General features: G+C 38.3%; 1 protein-coding gene across 1 annotated transcript in view; it reads left to right on the top strand.

The window, feature by feature from the left end:
- The window catches only part of DCDC1 (doublecortin domain containing 1), a 382,580-nt gene that overhangs the window by 152,203 nt on the left and 212,523 nt on the right, over window positions 1–17,854 (top strand). The window lies entirely within an intron of this gene.

The raw sequence follows: 17,854 nt of genomic DNA, 5'->3' as shown, positions 1-17,854 counted from the left end.
GCTGTTGCAGGCAGCTTTTGGAGGTGCTCAGCATAGTGGAAGAGCTTTGGATTTTGACAGACAAGGATTCCAATCTTATTCACTGATCCAATCTCAGAGTCTTAGTTTTCTCATCTGTAAAATGGCAATAATGATTCCTTTTCCAATTATTTTGAAGATTAAATAAGACACTGTATGCAGTGTTTTGTGGAAGAGGTGACTCTAGCACTTCCCCTGCCTAGAGTGCTCCTCTTTGTCAAACCTGACTCGGTTGCTTCTTGCCCATCTTTGGCCTAGTTACATTTCTAGCTCAGAGAAGCATTTCTGGCTCTAGCCCCGAGTTTAGTTTAGCTCTCCCCAGAATCCCCACACTTTTTAAAATGCTCATCACACTTACTGCTGTTTTTGTTCCACGTCTGTCTGCCTTATAATATTTTAGACTCCATGAGGGAAATGTCTTGTTAACCACTATTTCCTAGGACACATAATAAGTAGTCAATAAATATTTTTGAATGATGTTGATGGTGCAAAATGCTGTGCATATGACACATACACGCACACAAAATAGAAGGATTCAAAAGGAAATTTTTTTTTCTACAGAAATTTCAAAGTTTATGTGTAGAAATTTGGGTTATGTTTTGGGACAAATAGTTTAAACATACTTTACTCTTCCCCTCTACAATACTTAGGTTTTCTCACTCATTTTTCTTAAAGATAACTGGGAAATGCAAGTAAAGCACTGAGCACAGTGCCTGGCACTTAATAAGCTTTCAACAAATTCTCTCTTTTCTAATGATGGATGATGATATGTCAGAATATTGAATATCAAATTAATCAAAATATCTAGGTACTAGATAAAGTTGAGAGGTCAAAAATTTTGGAAAGCAACAGGGAATTCATTTTAGAATAAGTAAATTAGTCATTACAGCATCCAAATTCAAGCCACTCTCAACAGCAAGACTTAGCTTTTTTCTTTTTATGAGTAGGGTTTGAAATGCAGGACAGTAGTAACTTAGACTCCAGATCAAATTCTGAAAACCAAAACTAAATTTAAAAATGTTCTGAGTTTATATGTTAGTTATAAGTGTATAAAATAGGTGTCTTATTTGCCTATACTTGTGGTCAGAATGACAACTGGCAGTTGTGGCTCCTGTCCCCTCAGAACTAGAAGCTTAACATCTTGGAAGAAACAGTGCATAGTAGGATCCACATTAGGCTTTGCCAGTGGGAAAGGATTCTTGGTTTTAGAGAGGATGCAGCCGATAATAAAATCCAGCCCCAGGGTTCTCTCTTACAGCCTTTCCTAACCTTGTAATGAAAGTCACCCAATTTATAATTTAAAAAAGCCAGATTTGAATGATGAAGATGTCTCCAGTAGGTGCAGTAATTATCCTCAATTATATATATGTATATTTTATATATATAGTTTATTATATATTAATATATAATATACAATCATATATATATATATATATATAGTACCAAACTTCAGGCCTTTCTGAAATTTCTTTTGAGAGTTCTATATATCTATATATCCCAGCCATAATTCTCTGGGTCTTCAAATAGTTATATTCAGTTTAAACAGTATTTGTCAAGTATCTATGATGTGCCAAGTACTAGAGATACAAAGATGTATATAGACTCAGAGCCTACTTGAGAGTTGCTCACAGTTTGATGGAAGAGTTCATGTGTCAGAGACACCAATTCCCTGACTAAGTGCTGGGATAGCACCCTGCACAATTATTGTAGGAGCACTGCAGAGGGGATGAAAGGTGGGTTCCTGTGCCTAGGACTGAGAATGAGTCAGAGCAGGCTTCCTGGATGAGGTAAAGCAGAGAAGAGTGTGCGTGTGCGTGTGTGTGTGTGTGTGTGTGTGTGTGTGATATAACCTAGAGTTATGGCAATCTACTTTTTATCCTTGTACCTTTCCCAATTCACAACAGAAACTAGGGTTGGTGATAACACGGTAACTATGGTGGTAAGACCCAGTGGTGGGGGAGGAGGCTCAGAATGTGATGGGGCATGTAAAGAATGGATCTTGAAATTGTCTCACAATTTCAGGGTGTAGGGACATTGATGAGTAGAACATGAGAATTACTGTGGAATAGCATAAGGGCACGTCAGAGTAGTGGAGGGAGATGGGACATGAGGCAGTGAGGAATAAGCAGCCAGGTAATGATGCCACGATAAGGAGCTTGGGTTTTTATCCAGTAGACAGGGGGGAATCTCGGAAGGTTTTTGAGTGCACAGTGATATGATCAGATTTTTGCCTTAAATTAGAGCTTAAAAACGGGCTAAATCCTAAGTGCCCACCATATGGTTTTGCCTGTCGAAGATTTAAAAAGTTTTTGACCCAGTATTAAGAAAATAACCAAAATTTAGGTCTGTATCTCCACATGGCAATAATATTCTGGAGGTAAATAGCAGCTGACCCTTCGGATGTGGCATGAGCCATCTCTCTCAGTGTTCACACAGTAAAGCTCATGGGAGGACTTTTGTCCCAATTTTGGTCGCTCAAGAACAAATCAGTGTATTCACAGTTATGCTATTCTGTGATTAGTCAGGACTCAGCCAGTTGCCCCATAGTGGCGGGGTTTGTCATGATCGTTATGTCTCAGCCAGGACCAAATGTAATTGGGAGAAAGATCGGTAACCTCAAGGATGGCCATGGGTGCAGAGTGGAGAATTTGGGCCCATCCTGGTATAGTGGAAAGATAGTAAACAAGTAGTGATAAGAAATGTGTGAGCTGATGTGCTAGAGTTATAAATAGACTGCTCTGGCAACACAAAAAGGATGACAAACTGCTTCAGGAAAAAGCCTGAAGAGGAGTTAGAGAAAACTTTATTAAGCAAAGAAATTGGGGAAGAGAATTTTCCCCAAATAGTCATAGAGTTCACTTGTTAACTCAGCGTAATTATTTCACTCTCAGATGTACTCTGTATAGAGCAATAATGTGGTGGAGACTTCTTGTCTTCCAACAGAATCATTCTCCTTCCCCCCACCCCCCCACCCCGCCCCAAACACAACTATACTGTCTCCTAGCCTGACTTGCAGTTGGAGGTGGCCATGTGCCTAAGTTCTCTTCAGTGGAATAGGAGCAAATTTCCCAATAGCAGAAGAGCTGAGGAAGTAAGAAAATTGAAAGACCATGCACTTCTTTCCCTATCCCAAACTTCTCATGTCCCAAATTTAGCTTGCATTTTCATTAGAGGAGAGCTTTAAATGAAGCATGACACTTAAATTTTGAATCAGGTTGGATGAAAATTTAATACCTATTAAGTACTAGGTAGTTATAGCTCTGATTAGGATGTTTTTTAAGAGGCATTTGAAGTCATTGCCATGCAAAAAAAAGGAAAATGCCAAAAAATATGGCAATGATGCCATTTCTGTAAACATAAAATAGATTTTACATGTATTTATATTTCTATATATGTGTATAGGGAGAGGTCTAAACTATTAAATATAGAACTGTTAATAGTACTTTCAAGTGATTATTAATTGTTGTATTAATTGTATTAGAATGCAATAATAGATATTTTCAGAATGGAAAAATAACATTGGGTGTTAATTTTGATAATTTCAGAGATGAAGTGAAAGTTAGGTTAGGAATTATTACCTAAGCGACTTTATTATGTTTAATTAATGATTGCTGACAGTGGATCTTAATCCAGTTTCTTTTTTGTACAAATTTCAAAACTAAATTCTACTAGAATAAAGTCTCTGCGTGCAATTAATTTTGTTATTAATGTCATCAAAAATCAATTCATATTAATAGAAATTTGATTTTTAAATCTGGGCTTTCAGAATCATATGGTGTAATAAGAAAGAAATATTTGCCAATTTGTCTGTCCCACCTAGCTTTTTCCTCCATTTTTAATCCTATTTTCTGATGTATCCAAGACATAATTAAAAATCATGGGCCCTGGAGTCAGACATGCCTGGATTTGAATCCCAGTTCTTCAATTTTCTTTGCTTTGTGTTCATGAGCAAGTTATTTAAGCTCTTTATGCATCATTTACATATCTCTTTTAAGGATTGAATGCTACATGCACCTGTAGTACCCTAAACAATGTGACAAAGTAGACAATGAGAGTCCCACCCTTATCTCTACCTAGTCTTTGCTCTCATCTCAGTTCACTTTTAAGAAGCAATATGGTTTAATGCAGTTATTAAATAAGAATTCATAAAGCTTCCTTTTTTCTTCATTAATTTACACTACCCATTTTCTCAAAAAAATTCAGTAGGCTGTTAGCAATTTTAAAAGCAAAGGTGACAATAATATTTCATCTTTTTTGGCCTCTTTTTGTAAATTTTGTTCTTTTGAATAAAAATGGAGATAAAATGAGAGAAAAGACAATTATGTTGGGGCAGATGTGGACATAGAGCAGATTTTAAAAATGAGTAGTAAGTCATAGATATTGGTGAGTAACAAGAAGCAATACTAAAAAGACCCTTTTTTTTTTTTTAAATTACAAGATTCATGCATGTGTATGTATTAATTTTGTAAAATATTTAGTTTATAGAGATATTAGTTTTACCACTTCTTTTTTCCCAAAATTTCTTTGTCATTACTTTTTAGATGTATTACAGAACATTTGTTTCAAGGTCCAAATAAATTACATGTGAGAATTATAGATTAATTTGAGGGAGGCAGAGTAGGCAGGGTTGAGCTTTGTTGACGGATGGGCAAAGTTGTGCTTCTTGTGTTTGGGTATGGGGCACTTTTGTGCTCACTTTCAAATAAACTCTTAGGGACCATCTTCAACTCAGTTTGAGAATCTTGGATCTCCTGACACATTTCTAGAAGTATCTCTGGCTGGACACTCCTGAGGTGCTCTCATGGTCATTAACAATATCTTTTAGATATGAAAGGCTCTTAGGAGCTGTGCTATAAAGAAACCCATTTCCGGTGGTTTAACCTAGTGTTTAAGAAAATTGTTTGACCACAGAATTCCCATCACCTAATACCCAGCACATAGTTTAGGAGACAGTTATCTAATGAAAAATAAAATCACTTAAAGTCTGAGGATTCTCATCCATCATTAATCCACCACTGGTATTTGTTGTTGAATGTTGTTGAAACTTTTCGCCAACGATTCATGGCTCTTGCATCACAACAATGCACCAGCTCACACGGCACTGTGTGTGAGGGAGTTTTTAGCCAGTAAACAAATAACTGTATTGGAACACCCTCCCCACTCACCTGATTTGGCCCCCAGTGTCTTCTTTCTTTACCCCCCAAATAAAGGAAATATTGGAAGGAAGACATTTTGATGACATTCAGGACATCAAGGGTAATAGGACGACAGCTCTGATGGCAATTCCAGAAAAAGAGTTCCAAAATTCCTTTGAAGGGAGGACTAGGTGCTGTCATTGGTGCAGAGCTTCCCAAGGGGAGGAGTTTGAAGGTGATCGTAGTGATATTCAGCAATGAGGTATGCAGCACTTTTTCTAGGATGGGTTCGCGAACTTAATTGTCTGACCTCATATGTCTATAGGGAAAGGATAAAGCCAGAGTGGGCTTCACAGATGAGGTTGAACCAAAGCTGGGCCACACAGGATTAATAGGAACAATTTTCCTATCACTGCAGGAAATAATAATTGGAAAAATGCTTATTGGAGACGTAGGGTGCCTCACACCCAGCTTAACACACATTCAGAAATTGTTCTGTAAGGATAGGGACCTATCTGGCTTGTCTTTTCTGGGCCCTAGAATCCTAACTACTGTTCTCAAGGAGTTCTCTGATTTACACAGCGGCTTTAGTGGGTAAGAGAAAATGTGGTTCATTACTTTGCCTAAAGTAATGAAATGTTCTAGAGTGGGAAATGGTGCAAGACTGCGCTAACTGAAGTGGTCAGGTAAGCAGACACAATACAGAGGCAGCCTGTCACAAATGCTTCTCAGCTGCACTCTCAACTTTTTGGAGAATCCATAAAATGGTGTTTTTGATTTCTTTAATTGGCCTCAGTTTGGTAGGTGCCAGCTTACCATTCTCCCTGAAAAATGTTCTGTCTGTTATATTTCTCTCCTTTCTTATAAATCCTTTTTTTTGCCCTTTTTCCTTCACAAAAGACTCCTTCACATATGTGTACACAATCAACAGACCCCTTCACATATGTGTATACAATCAACAGACCCCTTCACATATGTGTACACAATCTGTGTGCAAAGAAGTAAATGACTCAGTTATTTTCTGACACTAATATTCCTTTCATCCTGAGCTCTTGCCTGCTGGATCCCAGGGGAAAAATAATTGTCCCATTCAGTTTAAAGCTTAGTCTGATCTGATCATTTAAATAGTTATTTTAGGTCATTCTGTCTCTCATATAGACTGTCCTGTGCCCTGTTGGTTTCCTTCAGGTAGTATATAGGAGGGATTGTGTGGCTTTCATATCCTCAATTGGGGGAAGGGGCCTCTGGCCTCATGCCGGCCCATTGGAATGTGTGTGTCGGCGTGGCAGCTGCTGGCCAATGAAAGGACAGCCCTTGTTCACCTGGTTGCTGGATGCTCTTCTGGCCTGCACTGTGTGACTTGTAGCCCACTCATTTGGCTCAGGCACTTTTTCTGGTGGTGCTTCTTTCATGATCCAACCTGAACTTGAATTTTTCTGGTGTTGGAGATCCTCCTCCAAGGTGTGTTTGAGACATTTGGCCTTGGCTTCCATGGTCTATGGTGCTGCTCTCGCTATAAAGCCACGTTGCCCTCACTATGCCAATAGCCTGTGGCAAGCTTCTTAGCCTACTGCTCAGCTGCTTCCACGTCCTAAGATACAAAGAAACCAGGGGTAGTTTGGGAAAGCTAAACCTTAGGCCTCTCTCTGCCTGGCCGTACCGTGCCATCTTGTCAATGTCGCTGTGTGCTCTGTTGCTTCAGGACAACTTCCTCCCTGGGTCCATATTGAAGGGAAGGGAGCAGCAGACCCTCTGCTCAAGGACGTTTCCCACTTACCTGACACTTGTCTCCCTCCCCAAGCCACACCATATAGAAGGAGAACTTAGGACTCTTCTGGCTATTTTGCTTTCCTGCCTCCCTCTCTGAGACTTCTCCTATATTTCGTCTAGGGCAGAAGCGGGTAAGCTTTTATTTTATTTCTGCGTTGTATCTTCCATATTCCTGATGCCAGCAAAGGCAGTCAGAGTCATTACTCCTAATTTATAAAGGAACATTTATGGGCCAAGTCTTCCAAGTTTAGCTGTTTATATGCCAACTGAGAGAAGCAAGGGTTATCTTGAGAGGCAGAATCTCAAGCCAACAGTCTTGTTTGCAAAGATATTGTTTTGTTGCACAATTTTTATGATACATGTCAGAAACAATATTATTGTGACAAATCCTAGGGACATCTGGGATAGTTTAGGCAGCCTGTACTTAGGTCAAAAGAAAAGCATGGTGATAGTTTTTAAACTATTGCTGCTGTTATATTACCCATTATAATACCTGAAGGCCTTCTTTAAATTTGGCATATTACTAAGACATTTTGTGTTGGTTACCTTGAGTTACAAGGAATAGAGAGGCTCATTCAGATCTCCTAAAGTAATGAGACATTTACTGTGAGGATATACATGACATATCTGTTAGGGTTTATTGCAATCAATGAAATCTGTCTCAGGCTAACTTAGGGAAAAATATAATTTAATGGGATAGCAGGTGGTAGTACATGGAATTTAAGGAAAGACCAAAGAAAGGGGTTGTAGAAAGAACTATAGCAGCTCCAAACATCTGGATCTAAGGGACATTCTCTTCAGGCTGCTGTTAATGGGGCAGTTTCTCCCCAACTGTTTATGTCTCTGTGTGGTTCCCCTCATGACTCTATCTCTGAAGAGAGAGGCTGCTTCGTCTGGGGGGTCAGGGTCTCACCCCTTGGCTAGCATAGTATAGTCTCTCCAAAACTACATGAGATAGTGGAAGAAATGCACTAGAGAGTAGTTTGAGAGGGCAAACTGAGTTACGTTTAGGGCATGTGGCATTCTGAGTTGTGACAGAATGTTTGAGCAGGAAGTTTATAATCTGGCTACTAAGTCAGGACTAACTCAGTGCCACTTTCCTCACAGAATGTATGAGGGCTAAAATTTCTTTATGATTACTTCTTTCATTTTTAAAAAACACAGGAATGAAAGATTTTTGAAGCAGTTTAAGTTTCTTTAATTAAATGTTAAATAAGTTGAAGGTAAAGTATTATGGAGAATTCTTTATTATGTCCTTTTAGACAAACAATTTAAAAATGCTACCGTTTTAGTTTTAGTTTTTTTTTTCTTTTTCAAAACACTTTTATTGAGGTAAAATACAACAAACTGCACATATTTAAAGTGTACAGTTTAGTAAGTCTTTTTAAAAGATTGTTATTAAAAATATAGCTAACATGTAATATTATATTAGTTTCAGGGGTGCACAATAGTTATTCAACATTTATATACCTCAAGAAGTGATCACCATGATAAGTCCGGCAACCATCTGACACCGTACTATGCTATCACAATATTATTGACTATATTCCCTATGCTGTAATTACATCCCTATGACTCAGTTGTTTTATACCTGAAAATTTGGACCTCTTATTCCCCTTCCTTTTCCCCCCACTTTTAAATTTGTCAATTACAGTTGATTCAATATAATTTTATATTAATTTCAAGTGTACAGCATAGTGATTAGACATTTATATAATTTAAGAAGTGATCCCCCGACCAGTCTAGTACCCATTTAGCACTATACATATGTGTAGTTATTATCACATCATTCACTATATTCTATTCCCTATGCTGTACTTTACATCCCCATGACTATTTTGTAACTACCAATTTGTACTTTTTAATCCCTTCACCTTTTTCACCCTGCTTCTCAAACCCCAGCCATCTATCACCCCAACAAATCTAATACCTGCCTGACACCATACATAGTTATTACAATATTACTGACTATATTCCTTGTGCTGTACCCTACGTCCCCATAACTACATGTAACAACCAATATGTACTTCTTAACCCCTTCCCCTTTTTGTACCCTTACTCCCAACCCTGCTCCCATCTGGCAAGCATCAAAATGTTTTCTGTATCTATGAGTTTATTTCTGTTTTATTTGTTTATTTTGTTCTTTGATTCCACATATGAGTGATATCACATTCTATCTGTCTTTCTCTGCCTGATGTAATCCACTTAGCACAATACATATTGTCCAGGTCCATCCATGCACCACAGATGGCAAGAACACATTCCCTTCCGTGGCCCAGTAATATTCCATTGTGTATATGTACCACCTACTCTTTATCCATTCATCCATCGATGGACACTGAGGCTGCCTCCACTTCTTGGCCATTGTAAACAATGCTGCAATGAACATGTGGATGCACACATCACGTCAAAGTCGTGTTTTGAGTTTCTTCGGATAAATGCCCTGAAGTGGGATTACTAGGTCCTTCATTGTCTCTTCTTCAGACCTTTGTTTTAAAATCCATTTTGTCTGGTATAGTTTGTTTGCTACACCAGCTTGCATTTATTTATTTATTTATTTATTTATTTATTTATTTATTTATTTATTTATTTCCATTTCCATTTTCATGAAATATCTTTTTCCATTCCTTTACTTTCTATTTGTGCATGTCTTTCAATCTGAAGTGAATCTCTTGTAGGCAGCGTATGTAAGGATCTTGCTTTCTCATCCATTCATCCCTCCTTTGTCATCTGATTGGAGCATTTAATCCATTTATGTTGAACGTAATTGTTGATTGATATGTAGCTATTGCCATTTTATTACTCATAATTTTGATTTTTTTTTCCCATCTTGAAGTCCCTCTAAGGTTCCTTATAATACTGGTTTGGTGGTGATGAACTCCTTTAGCTTTTTCTTATCTGGGAAGCTCTCTATCTATCCTTCAATTTTAATTGACAGCCTTGCTGGGTACAGCAATCTTGGCTGTAGGTCCTTGCTTGTCATCACATTGAATATTTCTTGCCAATCCCTTCTTTCCTATAAAGTTTTTGTTGAGAAATCAGCTGACAATCTTATGGGAGCTCCCTTATAAGTTACTAATTGCCTTTCTCTTGCTGCTTTTCGAATTTTCTCTTTGTCTTTAATCTTTGCCATTTTAATTATAATGTGTCTAGGTGTAGGCCTAGTTGTGTTCATCTTGTTTGAAACTCTCTGCACTTCCTGGACTTGTATATCTATTTCCTTCACTAGGTTAGGAAAGTTTTCAGTCATTATTTCTTCAAATAGGTTCTCAATCCCTTACTTTCTCACTTCTCCTTCTGGTATCCCTATGATGCAAATGTTATTATGCTTGATATTGTCTTAGAGGTCTATTAAACTGTCCTCAGTTTTTTGGATTCTTTTTTTCTTTTTGCTGTTCTGATTGGGTATTTTTTGCTACCTTGTCTTCCAAATCACTGATTGGATCCTCTGCTTCATCTAGTCTGCTGATGATTCCTTCTAGTGCATTCTTCATTTCAGTTATTGTGTTCTTCACTTCTGACTGGCTCTTTTTTATGGTTTCTGTGTCCTTTTTTATGCTTGCTATCTCTTTGTTGAAGTTGTCACTCAGTTCCTTGAGTATCCTTATAACCATTGTTTTGAACTCTGTTTCCGGTAGGTTCCTTGCCTCCATTTCATTTAGTTCTTTTTCTGGAGTTTTCTCCTGTTTTTTTTCATTTGGGCCACATTTCCTTGTTTCCTCATGGTGGTTGCCTCTCTGTGTTAGTTTCTATGTATTAGGTGGACATAGTATGTCTCCCAGTCTTGGCCAGGTGGCCTTATGTAGTAGGTGTCCTGTGAGGCCCAGTGGCACAGTCTCCCTTGTCACCTGATTTGGGTGCTCCAGGAGTGTCCCTTGTGTGGGTTGTGTGTGCCCTCCTGTTATAGTTGAGCCTTAATTTATCTTGGCATGTGAGTGGGTGGGATTGATCCTTATGCTGACTGGCTGTGGGGTTTGTTCACATCCATAGCTTATGCACTGCTGTGTGGGAGGCTTACAGCCTGAGTGGGATTTGTCCCTGCAGGCTCTGGTGCCTGTTGAGACTGCCCTTTTTGTGTGCCACTTGTGGGGCTAATTGGCCAGTGCTCTGTTATGGTCTGAAGCCAACCTCCAAGTGTGTTGGTTCTGGGAGCTCTTGGGATGGGTTCTGGTGCAGGTACAGGTAAGCCACTGCCTATGACTGGCCAGGGGCCACCTGGTAGGAGCTACAAAGCAATCCTCAGTTGTTCACTGCCTGCGCTGTACTTGGAGGTATGTGGGAGAGACCACTGTGTGAACCAGGCATGGCTGCCACGAATACTGGGTCTGCAGTAGCTTCGCAAAAAACCTGGACACCCCAAGGCTTGGTGCCACCTGCCTGCTCCCTTAGGGTTCAGCCACTGATAACTCCTGATGCGGTATGGCGAATTGGGTGAAGCAGGACCTCAGGGAGTCACTAGAGTGAGAAGAATTGTGGTCACCAGATTAATGTAAATTCTGGTTTGGTGCCAGTGCTGAGCTTGGAGCAATTCAGCAAAAGTCTTAGAGCACACTGAGGCCAGTTGCCACCCACTTGGGGCCTGCCAGACTCCGATAAATTTTCAAGAAAGAATGCAATGTGTGCAGCTCTGGCTGCTCATGGAGAAAGTGCCTCTGGCATTGGGGGATTTGGGTGGGGTGGGATCCCAGTGATCCCAGGAGGGTGGAGCAGCAGAACTCACCAGGTCTATCAGACTCAGATTTGGCCAGAGGGGACAGGTTCAACACAGGAAAGATGGCACCCACCTGCCAGCTGTTGAAAGGTGGACCTCTCCCTGGGAAAATGCAGTCAGTCCTCCAGTTCTCCCCCTGAAGCCAGACACTTCAGTCTGCCTCCTTGTATGTCTCTGAGGCCCCCTGAGTCACCATCCCCCTGCTGGAACCCAGAGTGAGTGCCTACGAGCAAGTGAATCTGGGTGCAGGCTGTTTAAAAGGATGTCTGGATTTCCCACAGCCTTCCTGCCCACTTGAATGGTCAGAATCCCCTCTGTTTTTCAAAACCAGATGTTGTGGGGGCTCCTCTTCTCAGCACTAGTACTCTGGGCTGGGGAGCCTGTTGTGGGGGGGAGGCTAAGATCCCTCTCTCCTCTGGGGGGAACTAAGGCAGCTGAGATATCCCTTCTAACTCTCAACCACCACTCAGAGGTGTGGGGCGCATTCTGCATCTCCACCCTTCCTATCAGTCTCTACGTGGCTTCTTTATATTTTTAGTTATAGGACTTCTGTTCACTAGACTTCAGATGGTTCTCCGGATTGATTGTTCTATAATTTAGTTGTAATTTTAATATGTTCATGAAAGAACGCAGGCACAGTATTTGTCTATTCCACCTCTTGGATCTCTCCCCAAATGTTAATGTTTTAAAATGATTGTGATATTTTTGTTTTCTGGTTTTCAAATATTATGAACATTTATACATTCTTTCTTAAAACAACTGTCTTCAAGAAGCTACAGTTTGTGGTAAAAGTAGCTTTTTTCAAAGAACTAGTGAGGATGTGAGAGGAGTCTCTGGCTTTGGAAGGCCTGTGTGAACCATCACTGTTACCCAATGTCTCAGAACTAATTTGTGGCAGAGCGAGAATTCACAGCCAGTTTTGAATTAAGGATTCTGCCTCTTCCCAAGTGTAGAAGTGGCAATCTTACACTTTATTATGGAAGGAATTTAAGTGAAATAACCTGGTTGGAAGTGGGGGTCTAGGTCAGGATTTACTTACGGATCTCTAAGACTGGAAATGAGTTAATCTTTCCATAGCTTGAACGGATGGGGCTGGGCCAAGGCAAAGCTAAGAACTAAGTCTTCAATTATGCCCTCATTATAGGACTGCAACTTTGCATATTACCCCCAGCTTATATTTAAATTCATAAATAGATTAGCTATGAGGTCACACTAACCAGCTAGTCCTTGTTCTCTACTGTGAGACTTTCCTTCCTGTCACACCATTGCCTTGGGCAGACTCAATGGATCAGCTCACTATGTTCTTTCTCTCTGCTTACCCTTCAAGGTACAGTTTGTCTTCTCTCCTTCCCTTTCCAGAACCGTGTCAAGCCACTTTACTCCTAAATACTAACTGTATTTACAACAAAATGTAATCATGTAATTAATTATTAATTAGTGGTGTTAATTAATATTTATTAATCATGTTGCCCCATATGACCACTTCTCCTTTTCCTAGCTTGATACTGTCCATCTTTTATGCCTTTCCATCTCCAACCACTCCATCCCAAAATGATATATTTGTCCTTTATACTTGTAGACTGTATTGTTTTTATGTCCACTTGACAATTAATTGTGATCTACCTCATGCCATATATTGTTTGTGACTTTCTGTTGTTTTTTATATTCTCCTCAATCATATTGCACTGTGCTATTAAACCTATTTATACCTAGAAAAAATGGTCTAGTACAGTTGTTGCCCATAGAAGCATGTTATATTATTTAATGCTGTGGTTTTCTAAATTGTTAAGGGAAATGGGATCAGTTGAATTCAGTTCTAAGTTCCTAAAAAAAAAAAAGCTAAGCTGTTGTTTAAAGATTTCAGAGAACAACCCCCACTCCACACACACACACACATACACACACACACACACACACACACACACACACACACACGAGGACCATTTATTAAACAGATTCACATGTATTTTTTAGTTGCCCAACCGAATTATAATTCTTGAGTCCTGGTCTGGTGTCTTTTCACAGTCCCTTCTTTGATTCTGAAAAAATATTAGGTTTTTAATAAATTTTAAGATAAAATAAATAAGAGAATTATAATATGTATATCTTACGAACTTCAGGTTCAGTTCAGTTGTAAAGGATATTTAAATTAATTTTTAAGTAAAAAATAGTTCATATTTCTTTAATGTATCACAAGTCTTGAGCACATAAAATCATTCCTTTAGCAAATTCACACACAGACACACACACACACACACACACACATACACTTTGCAATCTGTATTTGAGAGTCCCAGGAATCACCCTTACTATTTATGGCAGGAATAGATAGCATTGATTTGACATGTTGACCTGTTCACCAGTTTGATTTTATGCATTTGAACTTTTCAAACCCTTGCCTATATTTTTGGTTTCATCTTTGTTGACAGGTGGGAAACCAGAAATATCAGCCTGATCCAATTTAAAATGGTACAAACTTACATTATCATTTAATTCCTTCACCAAATATTTGTGTGTGTGTGTGTGGCTACTCCTTATCAGTTCCATTAATGCAATTCCAGACACAAGTTATTTAGGTTGACAAAATTCAGAGTTTTTCCTGGACATCCATGATACCAAATAGTGGCTTCCCCCACGCTCCTCACAGCCACCTCCTGTTCCCATACATAAATGGCAGCCAGCAATGGCTGGAAACAAAGGACTCTCTCCAGCCCCTGAATACAGTGACATTCATTCTGAGAGAAGCAGGGGCAGCTTTTTGAAAGCCGACTTCTTCAGCTGGACAATAACACACAATGAGTTATTGACTTGTTTATATACGGAGCTCTTTTCAGTAACTAACTCTGACTCCCACAGTCTGGACAAATGATTGATTTCGTGGTTAGAAAAAGAGAAAGCTCTTGCGCTAAACTCTGTAGTGCAAACTACTTCTTGCCCATTTGTTTCCTAACTGAATAGGACCTTATTAAAATGCACTTTCCAAAAAAATACCTGCAGCTGGCCTTTATAATCGTGTTTTGTATATATAAATAAGTAATTTGTCCCAGTCTTTTGTATATTAATAGACCATTGGGAAACTTGTCAATATATATGAAGGCTGATTGTCCTGTTGTTTATGCCAACCTGTATTACCTATATTGATCCTCATGTAAAATATGGATCACATAATATATTAATAAATCACTATTTACTGGTCAAAAACTTAGATTTCTGCTAGAAAATTAGATTCAATTTTCTTGTTGGGTTATATTGATTTATTAAGGACTTTATACACACCACACATCATATACTTCACATTTGAATCATTAGCTATTCTTCTGAATACAGAGAAAAGTACATGCAGAACTACGCTTCAGAAGACTGAGAGTTTAGTTGGACTACCAGTCTCTTCCTTCTTTGGCTAATACTTAAATAGAATGTCAATATGAATTAGGTAGACAGAACACACCAGCTTGTTTGATTACTGTACCTTTTCTGAAGATGTTAATGATTGGATTCTAGAGTTTATAGTTATTCTCTCCTATAAAATAGATTTTATTTTTCTCTTACTGTATGTTAAAGTATTTATACAATTAGCCTTTAAACAGCCTGTGTCTTTCTCTGTCTGACTTGTTTCACTTAGGATAATGACCTCAAGTTTTATCCTTTTTGTTTGTTTTTGATTTTTAATTTGAAGTTAATTTGAAGTTTCCACCCTGAGGACAGGACACTGTGGACATCACTCATTCGTAGCGTCACCAGGAGTCAGAGCCAACTGAACGGCACTTAGCACACACAACCTCTTTATGCATGAAAAATTAGCTGCAGTAATTTCCAACTCACTGACAAAAGAAAATTTTCATATATTTGAGATAAGAACAGCAAATCAAAAGTATCTAGTTTTGTCTTAATGAAGAAACAGGATGCTCTCCTCCAAAGTGGCAGGAGAGAAAAATCTGACTTGTGTCATGGGATTTGAGGGAGAGATGCTGTTAGCACTGCATATTGTTAATACCTCAGGGTGAAAATGCACTCTCTGAATTTGACTTTCTACTTCCAATAATTTTCCCCAAATAATTGTATTAAACATCTCTTTTTTGGAATGGCTGGTGTCTGCAGAAAAGGCCTCATGTGTATATCCTTATATTTTGTTAACTATTGAATTTCCAATATCTTACTGGATCACTGTTGGGTACTATGCATATGATGCTTTTCAGTAATGTTGATATGTTTTTCCCTCAGTTTATGTAGATTAGTATAGTACTTCTTTAGAAGTTGAGTATTAGAATGAAGGGGATTTTTACAACTGTGACATTTTCAAAGGTAAAGAATGCCCACCTTTTAAAGAGTTACTTAGAAGGAGTTCTAAATGTCATGGCCCCAGGAGACTTTGTTAGAATCTGACTTTACTGTGGCATCAAAGAGTTTCATAGCTCTGTTTTTGTTTTGCCTCCCTTCAAATAATGTCTGCTGTGAATGTTTTTGCATTTGGAAATTAATTTTGTAAAGAATAGATGTCACTCTCCCATGTACTCATCTCCTCCTGAGATGAGAATCCCCTAATAAAAAAATAACCATGGAGACTTGGCACAGTGTGTTGTACCACAGTTTACAGATAGGCTTCCACGTGTGGAAGTTGAGTTTGATATTTGACTTTTTATAACATTATGTTTTTTGTATTACTTTAGCACAGGAAAAAATATTCCTTGGGGAGAATGATCCTAAGAATAGTCTTACATAATATTTACCCCCAGTTTTATTGAAATATAATTTACATATAGTACTGTGTAATTTTAAGGTGTATAGCATAATGACTTGACTTTCAAATATTGTGAAATAACTACAATAAATTTAGTTAACATCCATCATCTCATATAGATACACACACACACAAAAATGAACACCCCAATGTTTGTTTTCCTTGTGATGAGAATTCTTAGGATCTACTCTCTTGAAACTTTCAAACATACCATATAACATTGTTATCTATAGTCATCATGTTGTATATTACATGATTTTTTTTTTTTAATTTGTTTTCAGTAGTTTTAAATTTAGGACAAGGATAGGCAAACATTGCCTGCTGTCCATATTCAGCCTGCCACTTGTTTGTTTTTTAAGTTTTATTGAGGCATAGCCACACTCATTCATTTATGTATTGTCTATTTCATGCTACAAGGTCAGAGCTGAGTAATTGCAACAGAGACTGTATACTGCCATCTCACCCCCCAACCGTACCCCACACACCAAGCCTAAAATATTTACTATCAGGCCCTTTACAGAAATATTTGTCAACTCCTTGTCTAGGTTGGTCATCAGAATCACCTAAAGATTCCTGGGCCTCTCTCCTCTACCAAAACAAAATCTCTGATATAGTGAGCTATATCACATATCAGTGGATGAAGATTTCACAGGTTTGATACCATTCACATAGCATATATTTATATAGTCAGATTGAGGAGGCCATATTGTTGACCCCACCCCACCATGTTATTCCAAGTTTCAGAGTGGGTCTTCAGACAGAGTATGGATTAAAGACATAATTTGTGAGGCATCCAGTTGAGAGAGCCTATTTAAAACAATGACAATGCTAACAAAACAAAGCAAAAAACATGGTCATTATCTATTGCTTAAGAACTGATAAAGATTCCAGTTCAGAGGGTTCGGTATCAGGCTTTCTTTCTAGTAATGCCAATTTGTTGAGTGACTATTATTGTATGAGTTTAGCTTTTTCCTTTTGTTGAAAATAGCATTCTGTTTCCATGAGGATTATTTATAAAAAATACAGAATGGGCCACATTCACCTTTGTACAACAAGGGTTAGCGGCAGTAGTAGAAGATCTTTATCTGGCTTTGTAAATGGAGCAGGTCAGAGGTAACTGTTCAGGTATTAAAGAAACATTATTCTTTGTTGTGAAATATTGTAAACCATTTTAGACCATACTAGCATGTTTCAGTTGACATTTGCTGTTGGTTTATGGCCTTGAATCCTTTTTTTTTTTTTTTGCCCTTGAATCCTTTTTTTTTGGCCCTTGAATTCTTATCCTGACATAACAGCAGCCAATTTATTACCAAATGGCAATAAAAGACTTTAATAGCAAATATCAGCCTAATTAAAAAAAATAACTGCTAGGGTCATTTTGATAAAATGCATTTAATTGGTATTACTCATGAGTGTCAAATGTCTGCAATTAAGGACTCCCTCCCAAGTCATATTTCAGTAAATTTAAAAACAGCAAAAGTG

This window comes from Rhinolophus sinicus, chromosome 14 (genome assembly GCF_057876585.1).
Source record: "Rhinolophus sinicus isolate RSI-liver-muscle chromosome 14, RSI-T2T, whole genome shotgun sequence".
In the NCBI taxonomy this organism is placed as follows: domain Eukaryota; kingdom Metazoa; phylum Chordata; class Mammalia; order Chiroptera; family Rhinolophidae; genus Rhinolophus; species Rhinolophus sinicus.
Note: the sequence above shows the minus strand (reverse complement) of the source record. Positions and strands in the feature narration are given on the sequence as shown.